This window comes from Ambystoma mexicanum, unplaced genomic scaffold (assembly GCF_040938575.1).
Source record: "Ambystoma mexicanum isolate Mex_15411 unplaced genomic scaffold, UKY_AmexF1_1 Mex_scaf52, whole genome shotgun sequence".
Lineage (NCBI taxonomy): Eukaryota > Metazoa > Chordata > Amphibia > Caudata > Ambystomatidae > Ambystoma > Ambystoma mexicanum.
The window spans coordinates 1,466,456-1,486,364 of NW_027182469.1; the positions used below are offsets into that span (position 1 = coordinate 1,466,456).

General features: G+C 51.4%; 36 non-coding genes across 36 annotated transcripts; all 36 read left to right on the forward strand.

Moving 5' to 3' along the window:
• The first annotated feature begins 338 nt into the window (after positions 1–338).
• On the forward strand, positions 339–409 carry TRNAG-CCC (transfer RNA glycine (anticodon CCC)). The gene has a single exon. It is a non-coding gene; the product is annotated as a tRNA-Gly (tRNA).
• Positions 410–974: 565 nt separating this feature from the next.
• Positions 975–1,045, forward strand: TRNAG-GCC (transfer RNA glycine (anticodon GCC)). The gene has a single exon. It is a non-coding gene; the product is annotated as a tRNA-Gly (tRNA).
• Positions 1,046–1,395: 350 nt separating this feature from the next.
• Positions 1,396–1,466, forward strand: TRNAG-CCC (transfer RNA glycine (anticodon CCC)). The gene has a single exon. It is a non-coding gene; the product is annotated as a tRNA-Gly (tRNA).
• A 562-nt stretch (positions 1,467–2,028) lies between these two features.
• Positions 2,029–2,099, forward strand: TRNAG-GCC (transfer RNA glycine (anticodon GCC)). Its single transcript has one exon. It is a non-coding gene; the product is annotated as a tRNA-Gly (tRNA).
• A 350-nt stretch (positions 2,100–2,449) lies between these two features.
• On the forward strand, positions 2,450–2,520 carry TRNAG-CCC (transfer RNA glycine (anticodon CCC)). Its single transcript has one exon. It is a non-coding gene; the product is annotated as a tRNA-Gly (tRNA).
• Positions 2,521–3,085: 565 nt separating this feature from the next.
• TRNAG-GCC (transfer RNA glycine (anticodon GCC)) lies at positions 3,086–3,156 on the forward strand. Its single transcript has one exon. It is a non-coding gene; the product is annotated as a tRNA-Gly (tRNA).
• A 350-nt stretch (positions 3,157–3,506) lies between these two features.
• Positions 3,507–3,577, forward strand: TRNAG-CCC (transfer RNA glycine (anticodon CCC)). Its single transcript has one exon. It is a non-coding gene; the product is annotated as a tRNA-Gly (tRNA).
• A 562-nt stretch (positions 3,578–4,139) lies between these two features.
• Positions 4,140–4,210, forward strand: TRNAG-GCC (transfer RNA glycine (anticodon GCC)). The gene has a single exon. It is a non-coding gene; the product is annotated as a tRNA-Gly (tRNA).
• Positions 4,211–4,560: 350 nt separating this feature from the next.
• Positions 4,561–4,631, forward strand: TRNAG-CCC (transfer RNA glycine (anticodon CCC)). The gene has a single exon. It is a non-coding gene; the product is annotated as a tRNA-Gly (tRNA).
• Positions 4,632–5,196: 565 nt separating this feature from the next.
• On the forward strand, positions 5,197–5,267 carry TRNAG-GCC (transfer RNA glycine (anticodon GCC)). Its single transcript has one exon. It is a non-coding gene; the product is annotated as a tRNA-Gly (tRNA).
• Positions 5,268–5,617: 350 nt separating this feature from the next.
• On the forward strand, positions 5,618–5,688 carry TRNAG-CCC (transfer RNA glycine (anticodon CCC)). Its single transcript has one exon. It is a non-coding gene; the product is annotated as a tRNA-Gly (tRNA).
• Positions 5,689–6,671: 983 nt separating this feature from the next.
• On the forward strand, positions 6,672–6,742 carry TRNAG-CCC (transfer RNA glycine (anticodon CCC)). The gene has a single exon. It is a non-coding gene; the product is annotated as a tRNA-Gly (tRNA).
• Positions 6,743–7,304: 562 nt separating this feature from the next.
• TRNAG-GCC (transfer RNA glycine (anticodon GCC)) lies at positions 7,305–7,375 on the forward strand. The gene has a single exon. It is a non-coding gene; the product is annotated as a tRNA-Gly (tRNA).
• A 350-nt stretch (positions 7,376–7,725) lies between these two features.
• TRNAG-CCC (transfer RNA glycine (anticodon CCC)) lies at positions 7,726–7,796 on the forward strand. Its single transcript has one exon. It is a non-coding gene; the product is annotated as a tRNA-Gly (tRNA).
• Positions 7,797–8,361: 565 nt separating this feature from the next.
• TRNAG-GCC (transfer RNA glycine (anticodon GCC)) lies at positions 8,362–8,432 on the forward strand. The gene has a single exon. It is a non-coding gene; the product is annotated as a tRNA-Gly (tRNA).
• Positions 8,433–8,782: 350 nt separating this feature from the next.
• On the forward strand, positions 8,783–8,853 carry TRNAG-CCC (transfer RNA glycine (anticodon CCC)). The gene has a single exon. It is a non-coding gene; the product is annotated as a tRNA-Gly (tRNA).
• A 562-nt stretch (positions 8,854–9,415) lies between these two features.
• On the forward strand, positions 9,416–9,486 carry TRNAG-GCC (transfer RNA glycine (anticodon GCC)). The gene has a single exon. It is a non-coding gene; the product is annotated as a tRNA-Gly (tRNA).
• A 350-nt stretch (positions 9,487–9,836) lies between these two features.
• TRNAG-CCC (transfer RNA glycine (anticodon CCC)) lies at positions 9,837–9,907 on the forward strand. Its single transcript has one exon. It is a non-coding gene; the product is annotated as a tRNA-Gly (tRNA).
• Positions 9,908–10,472: 565 nt separating this feature from the next.
• TRNAG-GCC (transfer RNA glycine (anticodon GCC)) lies at positions 10,473–10,543 on the forward strand. The gene has a single exon. It is a non-coding gene; the product is annotated as a tRNA-Gly (tRNA).
• Positions 10,544–10,893: 350 nt separating this feature from the next.
• Positions 10,894–10,964, forward strand: TRNAG-CCC (transfer RNA glycine (anticodon CCC)). The gene has a single exon. It is a non-coding gene; the product is annotated as a tRNA-Gly (tRNA).
• A 562-nt stretch (positions 10,965–11,526) lies between these two features.
• Positions 11,527–11,597, forward strand: TRNAG-GCC (transfer RNA glycine (anticodon GCC)). The gene has a single exon. It is a non-coding gene; the product is annotated as a tRNA-Gly (tRNA).
• A 350-nt stretch (positions 11,598–11,947) lies between these two features.
• Positions 11,948–12,018, forward strand: TRNAG-CCC (transfer RNA glycine (anticodon CCC)). The gene has a single exon. It is a non-coding gene; the product is annotated as a tRNA-Gly (tRNA).
• Positions 12,019–12,583: 565 nt separating this feature from the next.
• Positions 12,584–12,654, forward strand: TRNAG-GCC (transfer RNA glycine (anticodon GCC)). Its single transcript has one exon. It is a non-coding gene; the product is annotated as a tRNA-Gly (tRNA).
• A 349-nt stretch (positions 12,655–13,003) lies between these two features.
• TRNAG-CCC (transfer RNA glycine (anticodon CCC)) lies at positions 13,004–13,074 on the forward strand. Its single transcript has one exon. It is a non-coding gene; the product is annotated as a tRNA-Gly (tRNA).
• A 565-nt stretch (positions 13,075–13,639) lies between these two features.
• On the forward strand, positions 13,640–13,710 carry TRNAG-GCC (transfer RNA glycine (anticodon GCC)). Its single transcript has one exon. It is a non-coding gene; the product is annotated as a tRNA-Gly (tRNA).
• Positions 13,711–14,060: 350 nt separating this feature from the next.
• On the forward strand, positions 14,061–14,131 carry TRNAG-CCC (transfer RNA glycine (anticodon CCC)). Its single transcript has one exon. It is a non-coding gene; the product is annotated as a tRNA-Gly (tRNA).
• A 562-nt stretch (positions 14,132–14,693) lies between these two features.
• Positions 14,694–14,764, forward strand: TRNAG-GCC (transfer RNA glycine (anticodon GCC)). Its single transcript has one exon. It is a non-coding gene; the product is annotated as a tRNA-Gly (tRNA).
• Positions 14,765–15,114: 350 nt separating this feature from the next.
• TRNAG-CCC (transfer RNA glycine (anticodon CCC)) lies at positions 15,115–15,185 on the forward strand. The gene has a single exon. It is a non-coding gene; the product is annotated as a tRNA-Gly (tRNA).
• A 562-nt stretch (positions 15,186–15,747) lies between these two features.
• TRNAG-GCC (transfer RNA glycine (anticodon GCC)) lies at positions 15,748–15,818 on the forward strand. The gene has a single exon. It is a non-coding gene; the product is annotated as a tRNA-Gly (tRNA).
• Positions 15,819–16,168: 350 nt separating this feature from the next.
• TRNAG-CCC (transfer RNA glycine (anticodon CCC)) lies at positions 16,169–16,239 on the forward strand. The gene has a single exon. It is a non-coding gene; the product is annotated as a tRNA-Gly (tRNA).
• Positions 16,240–16,804: 565 nt separating this feature from the next.
• Positions 16,805–16,875, forward strand: TRNAG-GCC (transfer RNA glycine (anticodon GCC)). The gene has a single exon. It is a non-coding gene; the product is annotated as a tRNA-Gly (tRNA).
• A 350-nt stretch (positions 16,876–17,225) lies between these two features.
• On the forward strand, positions 17,226–17,296 carry TRNAG-CCC (transfer RNA glycine (anticodon CCC)). The gene has a single exon. It is a non-coding gene; the product is annotated as a tRNA-Gly (tRNA).
• Positions 17,297–17,858: 562 nt separating this feature from the next.
• TRNAG-GCC (transfer RNA glycine (anticodon GCC)) lies at positions 17,859–17,929 on the forward strand. The gene has a single exon. It is a non-coding gene; the product is annotated as a tRNA-Gly (tRNA).
• Positions 17,930–18,279: 350 nt separating this feature from the next.
• On the forward strand, positions 18,280–18,350 carry TRNAG-CCC (transfer RNA glycine (anticodon CCC)). Its single transcript has one exon. It is a non-coding gene; the product is annotated as a tRNA-Gly (tRNA).
• A 565-nt stretch (positions 18,351–18,915) lies between these two features.
• On the forward strand, positions 18,916–18,986 carry TRNAG-GCC (transfer RNA glycine (anticodon GCC)). The gene has a single exon. It is a non-coding gene; the product is annotated as a tRNA-Gly (tRNA).
• Positions 18,987–19,336: 350 nt separating this feature from the next.
• On the forward strand, positions 19,337–19,407 carry TRNAG-CCC (transfer RNA glycine (anticodon CCC)). Its single transcript has one exon. It is a non-coding gene; the product is annotated as a tRNA-Gly (tRNA).
• Positions 19,408–19,909: the final 502 nt, after the last annotated feature.

Here is a 19,909-nt window from a genome sequence, read left to right on the forward strand (position 1 = left end):
ACATGTACCTTTCGTTGACTTTGAAGCATCGTGAAAAGGAAGAGACCGAACAAAAAAACAAGCCTTGATTGCCTTGCTTGCCTTATTTCTGCTACTAGCGATCACTCTGCTGATCCCTTTTAGTAGAAGGGGCCGCTGCGCCTTGACTGGAAGCAGGGCAATCTCAGATTATGCAAAACGCTCATAGAGGCCCAGCCCGAGTAGGTGCCAGTCTCACACGTCTGCAAAGGCCTTCAATGAGGCTTTCAGCAGAAGTCAAGAGTTTACGAGTGACCATTCGCATGGAACTGGCAGGTGTGTTAAATCAAGCGCTCTACCGCAGTAATGCTGCTTGTCAAGCATTGGTAGTTCAGTGGTAGAATTCTCGCTTCCCAAGCGGGAGGCCTGGGTTCGATTCCCGGCCAATGCATGGCACTTTTGTAGACGTGTCTCTTGATATTTTAAAAGGCATGGGAAAAGAAAAATGGAAACGGTAGATAAGATGATTGCATTGCTTGTCTGTTTTCTGCGCAAAGAAAGCAATCTGCTGCCCTCTTTTAGCAGAAGATGGAACTGCAGTTTCAACTTAAGGCGGGAAACCTTCTATTATGCAAATAATTCCCAGAAGACCCCAGAAGCCCAGATTGAAAGGGTGTCAGCCTCGTGTGGCTGCAAAGATATCCCCTGAGTCCTGCAGTAGAAGTCTGGCTTTCCTGAGGCACGGTGCTCAGGGAACTGCACTCAGAGTAGCGACCCATACAAAGGCCACCCTCATCTACCAGTGTGCTTGCCTCTGTCCACTTTTCCTGTCTATAGAACCTGGCCGTTCGTGGCCGTTCGTGGCCAAGGGAGTGAGAAGGACTGCCAGGGCAGCGCAGCTCCCATTCACCCACCGGAGCTGGCGCCATCCTCATGTCACTGCAGTGCTTTGTTAAATCAGCTGCTCTGGGCTGCAATGGTCCAGAGCACTGTAGCGCCAGTGTGCAGCATGTAAGGCATTGGTGGTTCAGTGGTAGAATTCTCGCCTGCCACGCGGGAGGCCCGGGTTCGATTCCCGGCCAATGCATGAGCGTTTTGCACATGTACCTTTCGTTGACTTTGAAGCATCGTGAAAAGGAAGAGACCGAACAAAAAAACAAGCCTTGATTGCCTTGCTTGCCTTATTTCTGCTACTAGCGATCACTCTGCTGATCCCTTTTAGTAGAAGGGGCCGCTGCGCCTTGACTGGAAGCAGGGCAATCTCAGATTATGCAAACAGCTCATAGAGGCCCAGCCCGAGTAGGTGCCAGTCTCACACGTCTGCAAAGGCCTTCAATGAGGCTTTCAGCAGAAGTCAAGAGTTTACGAGTGACCATTCGCATGGAACTGGCAGGTGTGTTAAATCAAGTGCTCTACCGCAGTAATGCTGCTTGTCAGGCATTGGTAGTTCAGTGGTAGAATTCTCGCTTCCCAAGCGGGAGGCCCGGGTTCGATTCCCGGCCAATGCATGGCACTTTTGTAGACGTGTCTCTTGATATTTTAAAAGGCATGGGAAAAGAAAAATGGAAACGGTAGATAAGATGATTGCATTGCTTGTCTGTTTTCTGCGCAAAGAAAGCACTCTGCTGCCCTCTTTTAGCAGAAGATGGAACGGCAGTTTCAACTTAAGGCGGGAAACCTATTATGCAAATAATTCCCAGAAGACCCCAGAAGCCCAGATTGAAAGGGTGTCAGCCTCGTGTGGCTGCAAAGATATCCCCTGAGTCCTGCGGTAGAAGTCTGGCTTTCCTGAGGCACGGTGCTCAGGGAACTGCACTCAGAGTAGCGACCCATACAAAGGCCACCCTCATCTACCAGTGTGCTTGCCTCTGTCCACTTTTCCTGTCTATAGAACCTGGCCGTTCGTGGCCGTTCGTGGCCAAGTGAGTGAGAAGGACTGCCAGGGCAGCGCAGCTCCCATTCACCCACCGGAGCTGGCGCCATCCTCATGCCACTGCAGTGCTCTGTTAAATCAGCTGCTCTGGGCTGCAATGGTCCAGAGCACTGTAGCGCCAGTGTGCAGCATGTAAGGCATTGGTGGTTCAGTGGTAGAATTCTCGCCTGCCACGCGGGAGGCCCGGGTTCGATTCCCGGCCAATGCATGAGCGTTTTGCACATGTACCTTTCGTTGACTTTGAAGCATCGTGAAAAGGAAGAGATCGAACAAAAAAACAAGCCTTGATTGCCTTGCTTGCCTTATTTCTGCTACTAGCGATCACTCTGCTGATCCCTTTTAGTAGAAGGGGCCGCTGCGCCTTGACTGGAAGCAGGGCAATCTCAGATTATGCAAAACGCTCATAGAGGCCCAGCCCGAGTAGGTGCCAGTCTCACACGTCTGCAAAGGCCTTCAATGAGGCTTTCAGCAGAAGTCAAGAGTTTACGAGTGACCATTCGCATGGAACTGGCAGGTGTGTTAAATCAAGCGCTCTACCGCAGTAATGCTGCTTGTCAAGCATTGGTAGTTCAGTGGTAGAATTCTCGCTTCCCAAGCGGGAGGCCCGGGTTCGATTCCCGGCCAATGCATGGCACTTTTGTAGACGTGTCTCTTGATATTTTAAAAGGCATGGGAAAAGAAAAATGGAAACGGTAGATAAGATGATTGCATTGCTTGTCTGTTTTCTGCGCAAAGAAAGCAATCTGCTGCCCTCTTTTAGCAGAAGATGGAACTGCAGTTTCAACTTAAGGCGGGAAACCTTCTATTATGCAAATAATTCCCAGAAGACCCCAGAAGCCCAGATTGAAAGGGTGTCAGCCTCGTGTGGCTGCAAAGATATCCCCTGAGTCCTGCGGTAGAAGTCTGGCTTTCCTGAGGCACGGTGCTCAGGGAACTGCACTCAGAGTAGCGACCCATACAAAGGCCACCCTCATCTACCAGTGTGCTTGCCTCTGTCCACTTTTCCTGTCTATAGAACCTGGCCGTTCGTGGCCGTTCGTGGCCAAGTGAGTGAGAAGGACTGCCAGGGCAGCGCAGCTCCCATTCACCCACCGGAGCTGGCGCCATCCTCATGTCACTGCAGTGCTCTGTTAAATCAGCTGCTCTGGGCTGCAATGGTCCAGAGCACTGTAGCGCCAGTGTGCAGCATGTAAGGCATTGGTGGTTCAGTGGTAGAATTCTCGCCTGCCACGCGGGAGGCCCGGGTTCGATTCCCGGCCAATGCATGAGCGTTTTGCACATGTACCTTTCGTTGACTTTGAAGCATCGTGAAAAGGAAGAGACCGAACAAAAAAACAAGCCTTGATTGCCTTGCTTGCCTTATTTCTGCTACTAGCGATCACTCTGCTGATCCCTTTTAGTAGAAGGGGCCGCTGCGCCTTGACTGGAAGCAGGGCAATCTCAGATTATGCAAACAGCTCATAGAGGCCCAGCCCGAGTAGGTGCCAGTCTCACACGTCTGCAAAGGCCTTCAATGAGGCTTTCAGCAGAAGTCAAGAGTTTACGAGTGACCATTCGCATGGAACTGGCAGGTGTGTTAAATCAAGTGCTCTACCGCAGTAATGCTGCTTGTCAGGCATTGGTAGTTCAGTGGTAGAATTCTCGCTTCCCAAGCGGGAGGCCCGGGTTCGATTCCCGGCCAATGCATGGCACTTTTGTAGACGTGTCTCTTGATATTTTAAAAGGCATGGGAAAAGAAAAATGGAAACGGTAGATAAGATGATTGCATTGCTTGTCTGTTTTCTGCGCAAAGAAAGCACTCTGCTGCCCTCTTTTAGCAGAAGATGGAACGGCAGTTTCAACTTAAGGCGGGAAACCTATTATGCAAATAATTCCCAGAAGACCCCAGAAGCCCAGATTGAAAGGGTGTCAGCCTCGTGTGGGTGCAAAGATATCCCCTGAGTCCTGCGGTAGAAGTCTGGCTTTCCTGAGGCACGGTGCTCAGGGAACTGCACTCAGAGTAGCGACCCATACAAAGGCCACCCTCATCTACCAGTGTGCTTGCCTCTGTCCACTTTTCCTGTCTATAGAACCTGGCCGTTCGTGGCCGTTCGTGGCCAAGTGAGTGAGAAGGACTGCCAGGGCAGCGCAGCTCCCATTCACCCACCGGAGCTGGCGCCATCCTCATGTCACTGCAGTGCTCTGTTAAATCAGCTGCTCTGGGCTGCAATGGTCCAGAGCACTGTAGCGCCAGTGTGCAGCATGTAAGGCATTGGTGGTTCAGTGGTAGAATTCTCGCCTGCCACGCGGGAGGCCCGGGTTCGATTCCCGGCCAATGCATGAGCGTTTTGCACATGTACCTTTCGTTGACTTTGAAGCATCGTGAAAAGGAAGAGACCGAACAAAAAAACAAGCCTTGATTGCCTTGCTTGCCTTATTTCTGCTACTAGCGATCACTCTGCTGATCCCTTTTAGTAGAAGGGGCCGCTGCGCCTTGACTGGAAGCAGGGCAATCTCAGATTATGCAAAACGCTCATAGAGGCCCAGCCCGAGTAGGTGCCAGTCTCACACGTCTGCAAAGGCCTTCAATGAGGCTTTCAGCAGAAGTCAAGAGTTTACGAGTGACCATTCGCATGGAACTGGCAGGTGTGTTAAATCAAGCGCTCTACCGCAGTAATGCTGCTTGTCAAGCATTGGTAGTTCAGTGGTAGAATTCTCGCTTCCCAAGCGGGAGGCCTGGGTTCGATTCCCGGCCAATGCATGGCACTTTTGTAGACGTGTCTCTTGATATTTTAAAAGGCATGGGAAAAGAAAAATGGAAACGGTAGATAAGATGATTGCATTGCTTGTCTGTTTTCTGCGCAAAGAAAGCAATCTGCTGCCCTCTTTTAGCAGAAGATGGAACTGCAGTTTCAACTTAAGGCGGGAAACCTTCTATTATGCAAATAATTCCCAGAAGACCCCAGAAGCCCAGATTGAAAGGGTGTCAGCCTCGTGTGGCTGCAAAGATATCCCCTGAGTCCTGCGGTAGAAGTCTGGCTTTCCTGAGGCACGGTGCTCAGGGAACTGCACTCAGAGTAGCGACCCATACAAAGGCCACCCTCATCTACCAGTGTGCTTGCCTCTGTCCACTTTTCCTGTCTATAGAACCTGGCCGTTCGTGGCCGTTCGTGGCCAAGTGAGTGAGAAGGACTGCCAGGGCAGCGCAGCTCCCATTCACCCACCGGAGCTGGCGCCATCCTCATGTCACTGCAGTGCTCTGTTAAATCAGCTGCTCTGGGCTGCAATGGTCCAGAGCACTGTAGCGCCAGTGTGCAGCATGTAAGGCATTGGTGGTTCAGTGGTAGAATTCTCGCCTGCCACGCGGGAGGCCCGGGTTCGATTCCCGGCCAATGCATGAGCGTTTTGCACATGTACCTTTCGTTGACTTTGAAGCATCGTGAAAAGGAAGAGACCGAACAAAAAAACAAGCCTTGATTGCCTTGCTTGCCTTATTTCTGCTACTAGCGATCACTCTGCTGATCCCTTTTAGTAGAAGGGGCCGCTGCGCCTTGACTGGAAGCAGGGCAATCTCAGATTATGCAAACAGCTCATAGAGGCCCAGCCCGAGTAGGTGCCAGTCTCACACGTCTGCAAAGGCCTTCAATGAGGCTTTCAGCAGAAGTCAAGAGTTTACGAGTGACCATTCGCATGGAACTGGCAGGTGTGTTAAATCAAGTGCTCTACCGCAGTAATGCTGCTTGTCAGGCATTGGTAGTTCAGTGGTAGAATTCTCGCTTCCCAAGCGGGAGGCCCGGGTTCGATTCCCGGCCAATGCATGGCACTTTTGTAGACGTGTCTCTTGATATTTTAAAAGGCATGGGAAAAGAAAAATGGAAACGGTAGATAAGATGATTGCATTGCTTGTCTGTTTTCTGCGCAAAGAAAGCACTCTGCTGCCCTCTTTTAGCAGAAGATGGAACGGCAGTTTCAACTTAAGGCGGGAAACCTATTATGCAAATAATTCCCAGAAGACCCCAGAAGCCCAGATTGAAAGGGTGTCAGCCTCGTGTGGCTGCAAAGATATCCCCTGAGTCCTGCGGTAGAAGTCTGGCTTTCCTGAGGCACGGTGCTCAGGGAACTGCACTCAGAGTAGCGACCCATACAAAGGCCACCCTCATCTACCAGTGTGCTTGCCTCTGTCCACTTTTCCTGTCTATAGAACCTGGCCGTTCGTGGCCGTTCGTGGCCAAGGGAGTGAGAAGGACTGCCAGGGCAGCGCAGCTCCCATTCACCCACCGGAGCTGGCGCCATCCTCATGTCACTGCAGTGCTCTGTTAAATCAGCTGCTCTGGGCTGCAATGGTCCAGAGCACTGTAGCGCCAGTGTGCAGCATGTAAGGCATTGGTGGTTCAGTGGTAGAATTCTCGCCTGCCACGCGGGAGGCCCTGGTTCGATTCCCGGCCAATGCATGAGCGTTTTGCACATGTACCTTTCGTTGACTTTGAAGCATCGTGAAAAGGAAGAGACCGAACAAAAAAACAAGCCTTGATTGCCTTGCTTGCCTTATTTCTGCTACTAGCGATCACTCTGCTGATCCCTTTTAGTAGAAGGGGCCGCTGCGCCTTGACTGGAAGCAGGGCAATCTCAGATTATGCAAACAGCTCATAGAGGCCCAGCCCGAGTAGGTGCCAGTCTCACACGTCTGCAAAGGCCTTCAATGAGGCTTTCAGCAGAAGTCAAGAGTTTACGAGTGACCATTCGCATGGAACTGGCAGGTGTGTTAAATCAAGTGCTCTACCGCAGTAATGCTGCTTGTCAGGCATTGGTAGTTCAGTGGTAGAATTCTCGCTTCCCAAGCGGGAGGCCCGGGTTCGATTCCCGGCCAATGCATGGCACTTTTGTAGACGTGTCTCTTGATATTTTAAAAGGCATGGGAAAAGAAAAATGGAAACGGTAGATAAGATGATTGCATTGCTTGTCTGTTTTCTGCGCAAAGAAAGCACTCTGCTGCCCTCTTTTAGCAGAAGATGGAACGGCAGTTTCAACTTAAGGCGGGAAACCTATTATGCAAATAATTCCCAGAAGACCCCAGAAGCCCAGATTGAAAGGGTGTCAGCCTCGTGTGGCTGCAAAGATATCCCCTGAGTCCTGCGGTAGAAGTCTGGCTTTCCTGAGGCACGGTGCTCAGGGAACTGCACTCAGAGTAGCGACCCATACAAAGGCCACCCTCATCTACCAGTGTGCTTGCCTCTGTCCACTTTTCCTGTCTATAGAACCTGGCCGTTCGTGGCCGTTCGTGGCCAAGTGAGTGAGAAGGACTGCCAGGGCAGCGCAGCTCCCATTCACCCACCGGAGCTGGCGCCATCCTCATGTCACTGCAGTGCTCTGTTAAATCAGCTGCTCTGGGCTGCAATGGTCCAGAGCACTGTAGCGCCAGTGTGCAGCATGTAAGGCATTGGTGGTTCAGTGGTAGAATTCTCGCCTGCCACGCGGGAGGCCCGGGTTCGATTCCCGGCCAATGCATGAGCGTTTTGCACATGTACCTTTCGTTGACTTTGAAGCATCGTGAAAAGGAAGAGACCGAACAAAAAAACAAGCCTTGATTGCCTTGCTTGCCTTATTTCTGCTACTAGCGATCACTCTGCTGATCCCTTTTAGTAGAAGGGGCCGCTGCGCCTTGACTGGAAGCAGGGCAATCTCAGATTATGCAAAACGCTCATAGAGGCCCAGCCCGAGTAGGTGCCAGTCTCACACGTCTGCAAAGGCCTTCAATGAGGCTTTCAGCAGAAGTCAAGAGTTTACGAGTGACCATTCGCATGGAACTGGCAGGTGTGTTAAATCAAGCGCTCTACCGCAGTAATGCTGCTTGTCAAGCATTGGTAGTTCAGTGGTAGAATTCTCGCTTCCCAAGCGGGAGGCCTGGGTTCGATTCCCGGCCAATGCATGGCACTTTTGTAGACGTGTCTCTTGATATTTTAAAAGGCATGGGAAAAGAAAAATGGAAACGGTAGATAAGATGATTGCATTGCTTGTCTGTTTACTGCGCAAAGAAAGCAATCTGCTGCCCTCTTTTAGCAGAAGATGGAACTGCAGTTTCAACTTAAGGCGGGAAACCTTCTATTATGCAAATAATTCCCAGAAGACCCCAGAAGCCCAGATTGAAAGGGTGTCAGCCTCGTGTGGCTGCAAAGATATCCCCTGAGTCCTGCAGTAGAAGTCTGGCTTTCCTGAGGCACGGTGCTCAGGGAACTGCACTCAGAGTAGCGACCCATACAAAGGCCACCCTCATCTACCAGTGTGCTTGCCTCTGTCCACTTTTCCTGTCTATAGAACCTGGCCGTTCGTGGCCGTTCGTGGCCAAGGGAGTGAGAAGGACTGCCAGGGCAGCGCAGCTCCCATTCACCCACCGGAGCTGGCGCCATCCTCATGTCACTGCAGTGCTTTGTTAAATCAGCTGCTCTGGGCTGCAATGGTCCAGAGCACTGTAGCGCCAGTGTGCAGCATGTAAGGCATTGGTGGTTCAGTGGTAGAATTCTCGCCTGCCACGCGGGAGGCCCGGGTTCGATTCCCGGCCAATGCATGAGCGTTTTGCACATGTACCTTTCGTTGACTTTGAAGCATCGTGAAAAGGAAGAGACCGAACAAAAAAACAAGCCTTGATTGCCTTGCTTGCCTTATTTCTGCTACTAGCGATCACTCTGCTGATCCCTTTTAGTAGAAGGGGCCGCTGCGCCTTGACTGGAAGCAGGGCAATCTCAGATTATGCAAACAGCTCATAGAGGCCCAGCCCGAGTAGGTGCCAGTCTCACACGTCTGCAAAGGCCTTCAATGAGGCTTTCAGCAGAAGTCAAGAGTTTACGAGTGACCATTCGCATGGAACTGGCAGGTGTGTTAAATCAAGTGCTCTACCGCAGTAATGCTGCTTGTCAGGCATTGGTAGTTCAGTGGTAGAATTCTCGCTTCCCAAGCGGGAGGCCCGGGTTCGATTCCCGGCCAATGCATGGCACTTTTGTAGACGTGTCTCTTGATATTTTAAAAGGCATGGGAAAAGAAAAATGGAAACGGTAGATAAGATGATTGCATTGCTTGTCTGTTTTCTGCGCAAAGAAAGCACTCTGCTGCCCTCTTTTAGCAGAAGATGGAACGGCAGTTTCAACTTAAGGCGGGAAACCTATTATGCAAATAATTCCCAGAAGACCCCAGAAGCCCAGATTGAAAGGGTGTCAGCCTCGTGTGGCTGCAAAGATATCCCCTGAGTCCTGCGGTAGAAGTCTGGCTTTCCTGAGGCACGGTGCTCAGGGAACTGCACTCAGAGTAGCGACCCATACAAAGGCCACCCTCATCTACCAGTGTGCTTGCCTCTGTCCACTTTTCCTGTCTATAGAACCTGGCCGTTCGTGGCCGTTCGTGGCCAAGTGAGTGAGAAGGACTGCCAGGGCAGCGCAGCTCCCATTCACCCACCGGAGCTGGCGCCATCCTCATGCCACTGCAGTGCTCTGTTAAATCAGCTGCTCTGGGCTGCAATGGTCCAGAGCACTGTAGCGCCAGTGTGCAGCATGTAAGGCATTGGTGGTTCAGTGGTAGAATTCTCGCCTGCCACGCGGGAGGCCCGGGTTCGATTCCCGGCCAATGCATGAGCGTTTTGCACATGTACCTTTCGTTGACTTTGAAGCATCGTGAAAAGGAAGAGACCGAACAAAAAAACAAGCCTTGATTGCCTTGCTTGCCTTATTTCTGCTACTAGCGATCACTCTGCTGATCCCTTTTAGTAGAAGGGGCCGCTGCGCCTTGACTGGAAGCAGGGCAATCTCAGATTATGCAAAACGCTCATAGAGGCCCAGCCCGAGTAGGTGCCAGTCTCACACGTCTGCAAAGGCCTTCAATGAGGCTTTCAGCAGAAGTCAAGAGTTTACGAGTGACCATTCGCATGGAACTGGCAGGTGTGTTAAATCAAGCGCTCTACCGCAGTAATGCTGCTTGTCAAGCATTGGTAGTTCAGTGGTAGAATTCTCGCTTCCCAAGCGGGAGGCCCGGGTTCGATTCCCGGCCAATGCATGGCACTTTTGTAGACGTGTCTCTTGATATTTTAAAAGGCATGGGAAAAGAAAAATGGAAACGGTAGATAAGATGATTGCATTGCTTGTCTGTTTTCTGCGCAAAGAAAGCAATCTGCTGCCCTCTTTTAGCAGAAGATGGAACTGCAGTTTCAACTTAAGGCGGGAAACCTTCTATTATGCAAATAATTCCCAGAAGACCCCAGAAGCCCAGATTGAAAGGGTGTCAGCCTCGTGTGGCTGCAAAGATATCCCCTGAGTCCTGCGGTAGAAGTCTGGCTTTCCTGAGGCACGGTGCTCAGGGAACTGCACTCAGAGTAGCGACCCATACAAAGGCCACCCTCATCTACCAGTGTGCTTGCCTCTGTCCACTTTTCCTGTCTATAGAACCTGGCCGTTCGTGGCCGTTCGTGGCCAAGTGAGTGAGAAGGACTGCCAGGGCAGCGCAGCTCCCATTCACCCACCGGAGCTGGCGCCATCCTCATGTCACTGCAGTGCTCTGTTAAATCAGCTGCTCTGGGCTGCAATGGTCCAGAGCACTGTAGCGCCAGTGTGCAGCATGTAAGGCATTGGTGGTTCAGTGGTAGAATTCTCGCCTGCCACGCGGGAGGCCCGGGTTCGATTCCCGGCCAATGCATGAGCGTTTTGCACATGTACCTTTCGTTGACTTTGAAGCATCGTGAAAAGGAAGAGACCGAACAAAAAAACAAGCCTTGATTGCCTTGCTTGCCTTATTTCTGCTACTAGCGATCACTCTGCTGATCCCTTTTAGTAGAAGGGGCCGCTGCGCCTTGACTGGAAGCAGGGCAATCTCAGATTATGCAAACAGCTCATAGAGGCCCAGCCCGAGTAGGTGCCAGTCTCACACGTCTGCAAAGGCCTTCAATGAGGCTTTCAGCAGAAGTCAAGAGTTTACGAGTGACCATTCGCATGGAACTGGCAGGTGTGTTAAATCAAGTGCTCTACCGCAGTAATGCTGCTTGTCAGGCATTGGTAGTTCAGTGGTAGAATTCTCGCTTCCCAAGCGGGAGGCCCGGGTTCGATTCCCGGCCAATGCATGGCACTTTTGTAGACGTGTCTCTTGATATTTTAAAAGGCATGGGAAAAGAAAAATGGAAACGGTAGATAAGATGATTGCATTGCTTGTCTGTTTTCTGCGCAAAGAAAGCACTCTGCTGCCCTCTTTTAGCAGAAGATGGAACGGCAGTTTCAACTTAAGGCGGGAAACCTATTATGCAAATAATTCCCAGAAGACCCCAGAAGCCCAGATTGAAAGGGTGTCAGCCTCGTGTGGGTGCAAAGATATCCCCTGAGTCCTGCGGTAGAAGTCTGGCTTTCCTGAGGCACGGTGCTCAGGGAACTGCACTCAGAGTAGCGACCCATACAAAGGCCACCCTCATCTACCAGTGTGCTTGCCTCTGTCCACTTTTCCTGTCTATAGAACCTGGCCGTTCGTGGCCGTTCGTGGCCAAGTGAGTGAGAAGGACTGCCAGGGCAGCGCAGCTCCCATTCACCCACCGGAGCTGGCGCCATCCTCATGTCACTGCAGTGCTCTGTTAAATCAGCTGCTCTGGGCTGCAATGGTCCAGAGCACTGTAGCGCCAGTGTGCAGCATGTAAGGCATTGGTGGTTCAGTGGTAGAATTCTCGCCTGCCACGCGGGAGGCCCGGGTTCGATTCCCGGCCAATGCATGAGCGTTTTGCACATGTACCTTTCGTTGACTTTGAAGCATCGTGAAAAGGAAGAGACCGAACAAAAAAACAAGCCTTGATTGCCTTGCTTGCCTTATTTCTGCTACTAGCGATCACTCTGCTGATCCCTTTTAGTAGAAGGGGCCGCTGCGCCTTGACTGGAAGCAGGGCAATCTCAGATTATGCAAAACGCTCATAGAGGCCCAGCCCGAGTAGGTGCCAGTCTCACACGTCTGCAAAGGCCTTCAATGAGGCTTTCAGCAGAAGTCAAGAGTTTACGAGTGACCATTCGCATGGAACTGGCAGGTGTGTTAAATCAAGCGCTCTACCGCAGTAATGCTGCTTGTCAAGCATTGGTAGTTCAGTGGTAGAATTCTCGCTTCCCAAGCGGGAGGCCTGGGTTCGATTCCCGGCCAATGCATGGCACTTTTGTAGACGTGTCTCTTGATATTTTAAAAGGCATGGGAAAAGAAAAATGGAAACGGTAGATAAGATGATTGCATTGCTTGTCTGTTTTCTGCGCAAAGAAAGCAATCTGCTGCCCTCTTTTAGCAGAAGATGGAACTGCAGTTTCAACTTAAGGCGGGAAACCTTCTATTATGCAAATAATTCCCAGAAGACCCCAGAAGCCCAGATTGAAAGGGTGTCAGCCTCGTGTGGCTGCAAAGATATCCCCTGAGTCCTGCAGTAGAAGTCTGGCTTTCCTGAGGCACGGTGCTCAGGGAACTGCACTCAGAGTAGCGACCCATACAAAGGCCACCCTCATCTACCAGTGTGCTTGCCTCTGTCCACTTTTCCTGTCTATAGAACCTGGCCGTTCGTGGCCGTTCGTGGCCAAGGGAGTGAGAAGGACTGCCAGGGCAGCGCAGCTCCCATTCACCCACCGGAGCTGGCGCCATCCTCATGTCACTGCAGTGCTCTGTTAAATCAGCTGCTCTGGGCTGCAATGGTCCAGAGCACTGTAGCGCCAGTGTGCAGCATGTAAGGCATTGGTGGTTCAGTGGTAGAATTCTCGCCTGCCACGCGGGAGGCCCGGGTTCGATTCCCGGCCAATGCATGAGCGTTTTGCACATGTACCTTTCGTTGACTTTGAAGCATCGTGAAAAGGAAGAGACCGAACAAAAAAACAAGCCTTGATTGCCTTGCTTGCCTTATTTCTGCTACTAGCGATCACTCTGCTGATCCCTTTTAGTAGAAGGGGCCGCTGCGCCTTGACTGGAAGCAGGGCAATCTCAGATTATGCAAACGCTCATAGAGGCCCAGCCCGAGTAGGTGCCAGTCTCACACGTCTGCAAAGGCCTTCAATGAGGCTTTCAGCAGAAGTCAAGAGTTTACGAGTGACCATTCGCATGGAACTGGCAGGTGTGTTAAATCAAGCGCTCTACCGCAGTAATGCTGCTTGTCAAGCATTGGTAGTTCAGTGGTAGAATTCTCGCTTCCCAAGCGGGAGGCCCGGGTTCGATTCCCGGCCAATGCATGGCACTTTTGTAGACGTGTCTCTTGATATTTTAAAAGGCATGGGAAAAGAAAAATGGAAACGGTAGATAAGATGATTGCATTGCTTGTCTGTTTTCTGCGCAAAGAAAGCAATCTGCTGCCCTCTTTTAGCAGAAGATGGAACTGCAGTTTCAACTTAAGGCGGGAAACCTTCTATTATGCAAATAATTCCCAGAAGACCCCAGAAGCCCAGATTGAAAGGGTGTCAGCCTCGTGTGGCTGCAAAGATATCCCCTGAGTCCTGCGGTAGAAGTCTGGCTTTCCTGAGGCACGGTGCTCAGGGAACTGCACTCAGAGTAGCGACCCATACAAAGGCCACCCTCATCTACCAGTGTGCTTGCCTCTGTCCACTTTTCCTGTCTATAGAACCTGGCCGTTCGTGGCCGTTCGTGGCCAAGTGAGTGAGAAGGACTGCCAGGGCAGCGCAGCTCCCATTCACCCACCGGAGCTGGCGCCATCCTCATGTCACTGCAGTGCTCTGTTAAATCAGCTGCTCTGGGCTGCAATGGTCCAGAGCACTGTAGCGCCAGTGTGCAGCATGTAAGGCATTGGTGGTTCAGTGGTAGAATTCTCGCCTGCCACGCGGGAGGCCCGGGTTCGATTCCCGGCCAATGCATGAGCGTTTTGCACATGTACCTTTCGTTGACTTTGAAGCATCGTGAAAAGGAAGAGACCGAACAAAAAAACAAGCCTTGATTGCCTTGCTTGCCTTATTTCTGCTACTAGCGATCACTCTGCTGATCCCTTTTAGTAGAAGGGGCCGCTGCGCCTTGACTGGAAGCAGGGCAATCTCAGATTATGCAAACAGCTCATAGAGGCCCAGCCCGAGTAGGTGCCAGTCTCACACGTCTGCAAAGGCCTTCAATGAGGCTTTCAGCAGAAGTCAAGAGTTTACGAGTGACCATTCGCATGGAACTGGCAGGTGTGTTAAATCAAGTGCTCTACCGCAGTAATGCTGCTTGTCAGGCATTGGTAGTTCAGTGGTAGAATTCTCGCTTCCCAAGCGGGAGGCCCGGGTTCGATTCCCGGCCAATGCATGGCACTTTTGTAGACGTGTCTCTTGATATTTTAAAAGGCATGGGAAAAGAAAAATGGAAACGGTAGATAAGATGATTGCATTGCTTGTCTGTTTTCTGCGCAAAGAAAGCACTCTGCTGCCCTCTTTTAGCAGAAGATGGAACGGCAGTTTCAACTTAAGGCGGGAAACCTATTATGCAAATAATTCCCAGAAGACCCCAGAAGCCCAGATTGAAAGGGTGTCAGCCTCGTGTGGCTGCAAAGATATCCCCTGAGTCCTGCGGTAGAAGTCTGGCTTTCCTGAGGCACGGTGCTCAGGGAACTGCACTCAGAGTAGCGACCCATACAAAGGCCACCCTCATCTACCAGTGTGCTTGCCTCTGTCCACTTTTCCTGTCTATAGAACCTGGCCGTTCGTGGCCGTTCGTGGCCAAGGGAGTGAGAAGGACTGCCAGGGCAGCGCAGCTCCCATTCACCCACCGGAGCTGGCGCCATCCTCATGTCACTGCAGTGCTCTGTTAAATCAGCTGCTCTGGGCTGCAATGGTCCAGAGCACTGTAGCGCCAGTGTGCAGCATGTAAGGCATTGGTGGTTCAGTGGTAGAATTCTCGCCTGCCACGCGGGAGGCCCGGGTTCGATTCCCGGCCAATGCATGAGCGTTTTGCACATGTACCTTTCGTTGACTTTGAAGCATCGTGAAAAGGAAGAGACCGAACAAAAAAACAAGCCTTGATTGCCTTGCTTGCCTTATTTCTGCTACTAGCGATCACTCTGCTGATCCCTTTTAGTAGAAGGGGCCGCTGCGCCTTGACTGGAAGCAGGGCAATCTCAGATTATGCAAACAGCTCATAGAGGCCCAGCCCGAGTAGGTGCCAGTCTCACACGTCTGCAAAGGCCTTCAATGAGGCTTTCAGCAGAAGTCAAGAGTTTACGAGTGACCATTCGCATGGAACTGGCAGGTGTGTTAAATCAAGCGCTCTACCGCAGTAATGCTGCTTGTCAGGCATTGGTAGTTCAGTGGTAGAATTCTCGCTTCCCAAGCGGGAGGCCCGGGTTCGATTCCCGGCCAATGCATGGCACTTTTGTAGACGTGTCTCTTGATATTTTAAAAGGCATGGGAAAAGAAAAATGGAAACGGTAGATAAGATGATTGCATTGCTTGTCTGTTTTCTGCGCAAAGAAAGCACTCTGCTGCCCTCTTTTAGCAGAAGATGGAACGGCAGTTTCAACTTAAGGCGGGAAACCTATTATGCAAATAATTCCCAGAAGACCCCAGAAGCCCAGATTGAAAGGGTGTCAGCCTCGTGTGGCTGCAAAGATATCCCCTGAGTCCTGCGGTAGAAGTCTGGCTTTCCTGAGGCACGGTGCTCAGGGAACTGCACTCAGAGTAGCGACCCATACAAAGGCCACCCTCATCTACCAGTGTGCTTGCCTCTGTCCACTTTTCCTGTCTATAGAACCTGGCCGTTCGTGGCCGTTCGTGGCCAAGTGAGTGAGAAGGACTGCCAGGGCAGCGCAGCTCCCATTCACCCACCGGAGCTGGCGCCATCCTCATGTCACTGCAGTGCTCTGTTAAATCAGCTGCTCTGGGCTGCAATGGTCCAGAGCACTGTAGCGCCAGTGTGCAGCATGTAAGGCATTGGTGGTTCAGTGGTAGAATTCTCGCCTGCCACGCGGGAGGCCCGGGTTCGATTCCCGGCCAATGCATGAGCGTTTTGCACATGTACCTTTCGTTGACTTTGAAGCATCGTGAAAAGGAAGAGACCGAACAAAAAAACAAGCCTTGATTGCCTTGCTTGCCTTATTTCTGCTACTAGCGATCACTCTGCTGATCCCTTTTAGTAGAAGGGGCCGCTGCGCCTTGACTGGAAGCAGGGCAATCTCAGATTATGCAAAACGCTCATAGAGGCCCAGCCCGAGTAGGTGCCAGTCTCACACGTCTGCAAAGGCCTTCAATGAGGCTTTCAGCAGAAGTCAAGAGTTTACGAGTGACCATTCGCATGGAACTGGCAGGTGTGTTAAATCAAGCGCTCTACCGCAGTAATGCTGCTTGTCAAGCATTGGTAGTTCAGTGGTAGAATTCTCGCTTCCCAAGCGGGAGGCCTGGGTTCGATTCCCGGCCAATGCATGGCACTTTTGTAGACGTGTCTCTTGATATTTTAAAAGGCATGGGAAAAGAAAAATGGAAACGGTAGATAAGATGATTGCATTGCTTGTCTGTTTTCTGCGCAAAGAAAGCAATCTGCTGCCCTCTTTTAGCAGAAGATGGAACTGCAGTTTCAACTTAAGGCGGGAAACCTTCTATTATGCAAATAATTCCCAGAAGACCCCAGAAGCCCAGATTGAAAGGGTGTCAGCCTCGTGTGGCTGCAAAGATATCCCCTGAGTCCTGCAGTAGAAGTCTGGCTTTCCTGAGGCACGGTGCTCAGGGAACTGCACTCAGAGTAGCGACCCATACAAAGGCCACCCTCATCTACCAGTGTGCTTGCCTCTGTCCACTTTTCCTGTCTATAGAACCTGGCCGTTCGTGGCCGTTCGTGGCCAAGGGAGTGAGAAGGACTGCCAGGGCAGCGCAGCTCCCATTCACCCACCGGAGCTGGCGCCATCCTCATGTCACTGCAGTGCTCTGTTAAATCAGCTGCTCTGGGCTGCAATGGTCCAGAGCACTGTAGCGCCAGTGTGCAGCATGTAAGGCATTGGTGGTTCAGTGGTAGAATTCTCGCCTGCCACGCGGGAGGCCCGGGTTCGATTCCCGGCCAATGCATGAGCGTTTTGCACATGTACCTTTCGTTGACTTTGAAGCATCGTGAAAAGGAAGAGACCGAACAAAAAAACAAGCCTTGATTGCCTTGCTTGCCTTATTTCTGCTACTAGCGATCACTCTGCTGATCCCTTTTAGTAGAAGGGGCCGCTGCGCCTTGACTGGAAGCAGGGCAATCTCAGATTATGCAAACAGCTCATAGAGGCCCAGCCTGAGTAGGTGCCAGTCTCACACGTCTGCAAAGGCCTTCAATGAGGCTTTCAGCAGAAGTCAAGAGTTTACGAGTGACCATTCGCATGGAACTGGCAGGTGTGTTAAATCAAGTGCTCTACCGCAGTAATGCTGCTTGTCAGGCATTGGTAGTTCAGTGGTAGAATTCTCGCTTCCCAAGCGGGAGGCCCGGGTTCGATTCCCGGCCAATGCATGGCACTTTTGTAGACGTGTCTCTTGATATTTTAAAAGGCATGGGAAAAGAAAAATGGAAACGGTAGATAAGATGATTGCATTGCTTGTCTGTTTTCTGCGCAAAGAAAGCACTCTGCTGCCCTCTTTTAGCAGAAGATGGAACGGCAGTTTCAACTTAAGGCGGGAAACCTATTATGCAAATAATTCCCAGAAGACCCCAGAAGCCCAGATTGAAAGGGTGTCAGCCTCGTGTGGCTGCAAAGATATCCCCTGAGTCCTGCGGTAGAAGTCTGGCTTTCCTGAGGCACGGTGCTCAGGGAACTGCACTCAGAGTAGCGACCCATACAAAGGCCACCCTCATCTACCAGTGTGCTTGCCTCTGTCCACTTTTCCTGTCTATAGAACCTGGCCGTTCGTGGCCGTTCGTGGCCAAGTGAGTGAGAAGGACTGCCAGGGCAGCGCAGCTCCCATTCACCCACCGGAGCTGGCGCCATCCTCATGCCACTGCAGTGCTCTGTTAAATGAGCTGCTCTGGGCTGCAATGGTCCAGAGCACTGTAGCGCCAGTGTGCAGCATGTAAGGCATTGGTGGTTCAGTGGTAGAATTCTCGCCTGCCACGCGGGAGGCCCGGGTTCGATTCCCGGCCAATGCATGAGCGTTTTGCACATGTACCTTTCGTTGACTTTGAAGCATCGTGAAAAGGAAGAGACCGAACAAAAAAACAAGCCTTGATTGCCTTGCTTGCCTTATTTCTGCTACTAGCGATCACTCTGCTGATCCCTTTTAGTAGAAGGGGCCGCTGCGCCTTGACTGGAAGCAGGGCAATCTCAGATTATGCAAAACGCTCATAGAGGCCCAGCCCGAGTAGGTGCCAGTCTCACACGTCTGCAAAGGCCTTCAATGAGGCTTTCAGCAGAAGTCAAGAGTTTACGAGTGACCATTCGCATGGAACTGGCAGGTGTGTTAAATCAAGCGCTCTACCGCAGTAATGCTGCTTGTCAAGCATTGGTAGTTCAGTGGTAGAATTCTCGCTTCCCAAGCGGGAGGCCCGGGTTCGATTCCCGGCCAATGCATGGCACTTTTGTAGACGTGTCTCTTGATATTTTAAAAGGCATGGGAAAAGAAAAATGGAAACGGTAGATAAGATGATTGCATTGCTTGTCTGTTTTCTGCGCAAAGAAAGCAATCTGCTGCCCTCTTTTAGCAGAAGATGGAACTGCAGTTTCAACTTAAGGCGGGAAACCTTCTATTATGCAAATAATTCCCAGAAGACCCCAGAAGCCCAGATTGAAAGGGTGTCAGCCTCGTGTGGCTGCAAAGATATCCCCTGAGTCCTGCGGTAGAAGTCTGGCTTTCCTGAGGCACGGTGCTCAGGGAACTGCACTCAGAGTAGCGACCCATACAAAGGCCACCCTCATCTACCAGTGTGCTTGCCTCTGTCCACTTTTCCTGTCTATAGAACCTGGCCGTTCGTGGCCGTTCGTGGCCAAGTGAGTGAGAAGGACTGCCAGGGCAGCGCAGCTCCCATTCACCCACCGGAGCTGGCGCCATCCTCATGTCACTGCAGTGCTCTGTTAAATCAGCTGCTCTGGGCTGCAATGGTCCAGAGCACTGTAGCGCCAGTGTGCAGCATGTAAGGCATTGGTGGTTCAGTGGTAGAATTCTCGCCTGCCACGCGGGAGGCCCGGGTTCGATTCCCGGCCAATGCATGAGCGTTTTGCACATGTACCTTTCGTTGACTTTGAAGCATCGTGAAAAGGAAGAGACCGAACAAAAAAACAAGCCTTGATTGCCTTGCTTGCCTTATTTCTGCTACTAGCGATCACTCTGCTGATCCCTTTTAGTAGAAGGGGCCGCTGCGCCTTGACTGGAAGCAGGGCAATCTCAGATTATGCAAACAGCTCATAGAGGCCCAGCCCGAGTAGGTGCCAGTCTCACACGTCTGCAAAGGCCTTCAATGAGGCTTTCAGCAGAAGTCAAGAGTTTACGAGTGACCATTCGCATGGAACTGGCAGGTGTGTTAAATCAAGTGCTCTACCGCAGTAATGCTGCTTGTCAGGCATTGGTAGTTCAGTGGTAGAATTCTCGCTTCCCAAGCGGGAGGCCCGGGTTCGATTCCTGGCCAATGCATGGCACTTTTGTAGACGTGTCTCTTGATATTTTAAAAGGCATGGGAAAAGAAAAATGGAAACGGTAGATAAGATGATTGCATTGCTTGTCTGTTTTCTGCGCAAAGAAAGCACTCTGCTGCCCTCTTTTAGCAGAAGATGGAACGGCAGTTTCAACTTAAGGCGGGAAACCTATTATGCAAATAATTCCCAGAAGACCCCAGAAGCCCAGATTGAAAGGGTGTCAGCCTCGTGTGGGTGCAAAGATATCCCCTGAGTCCTGCGGTAGAAGTCTGGCTTTCCTGAGGCACGGTGCTCAGGGAACTGCACTCAGAGTAGCGACCCATACAAAGGCCACCCTCATCTACCAGTGTGCTTGCCTCTGTCCACTTTTCCTGTCTATAGAACCTGGCCGTTCGTGGCCGTTCGTGGCCAAGTGAGTGAGAAGGACTGCCAGGGCAGCGCAGCTCCCATTCACCCACCGGAGCTGGCGCCATCCTCATGTCACTGCAGTGCTCTGTTAA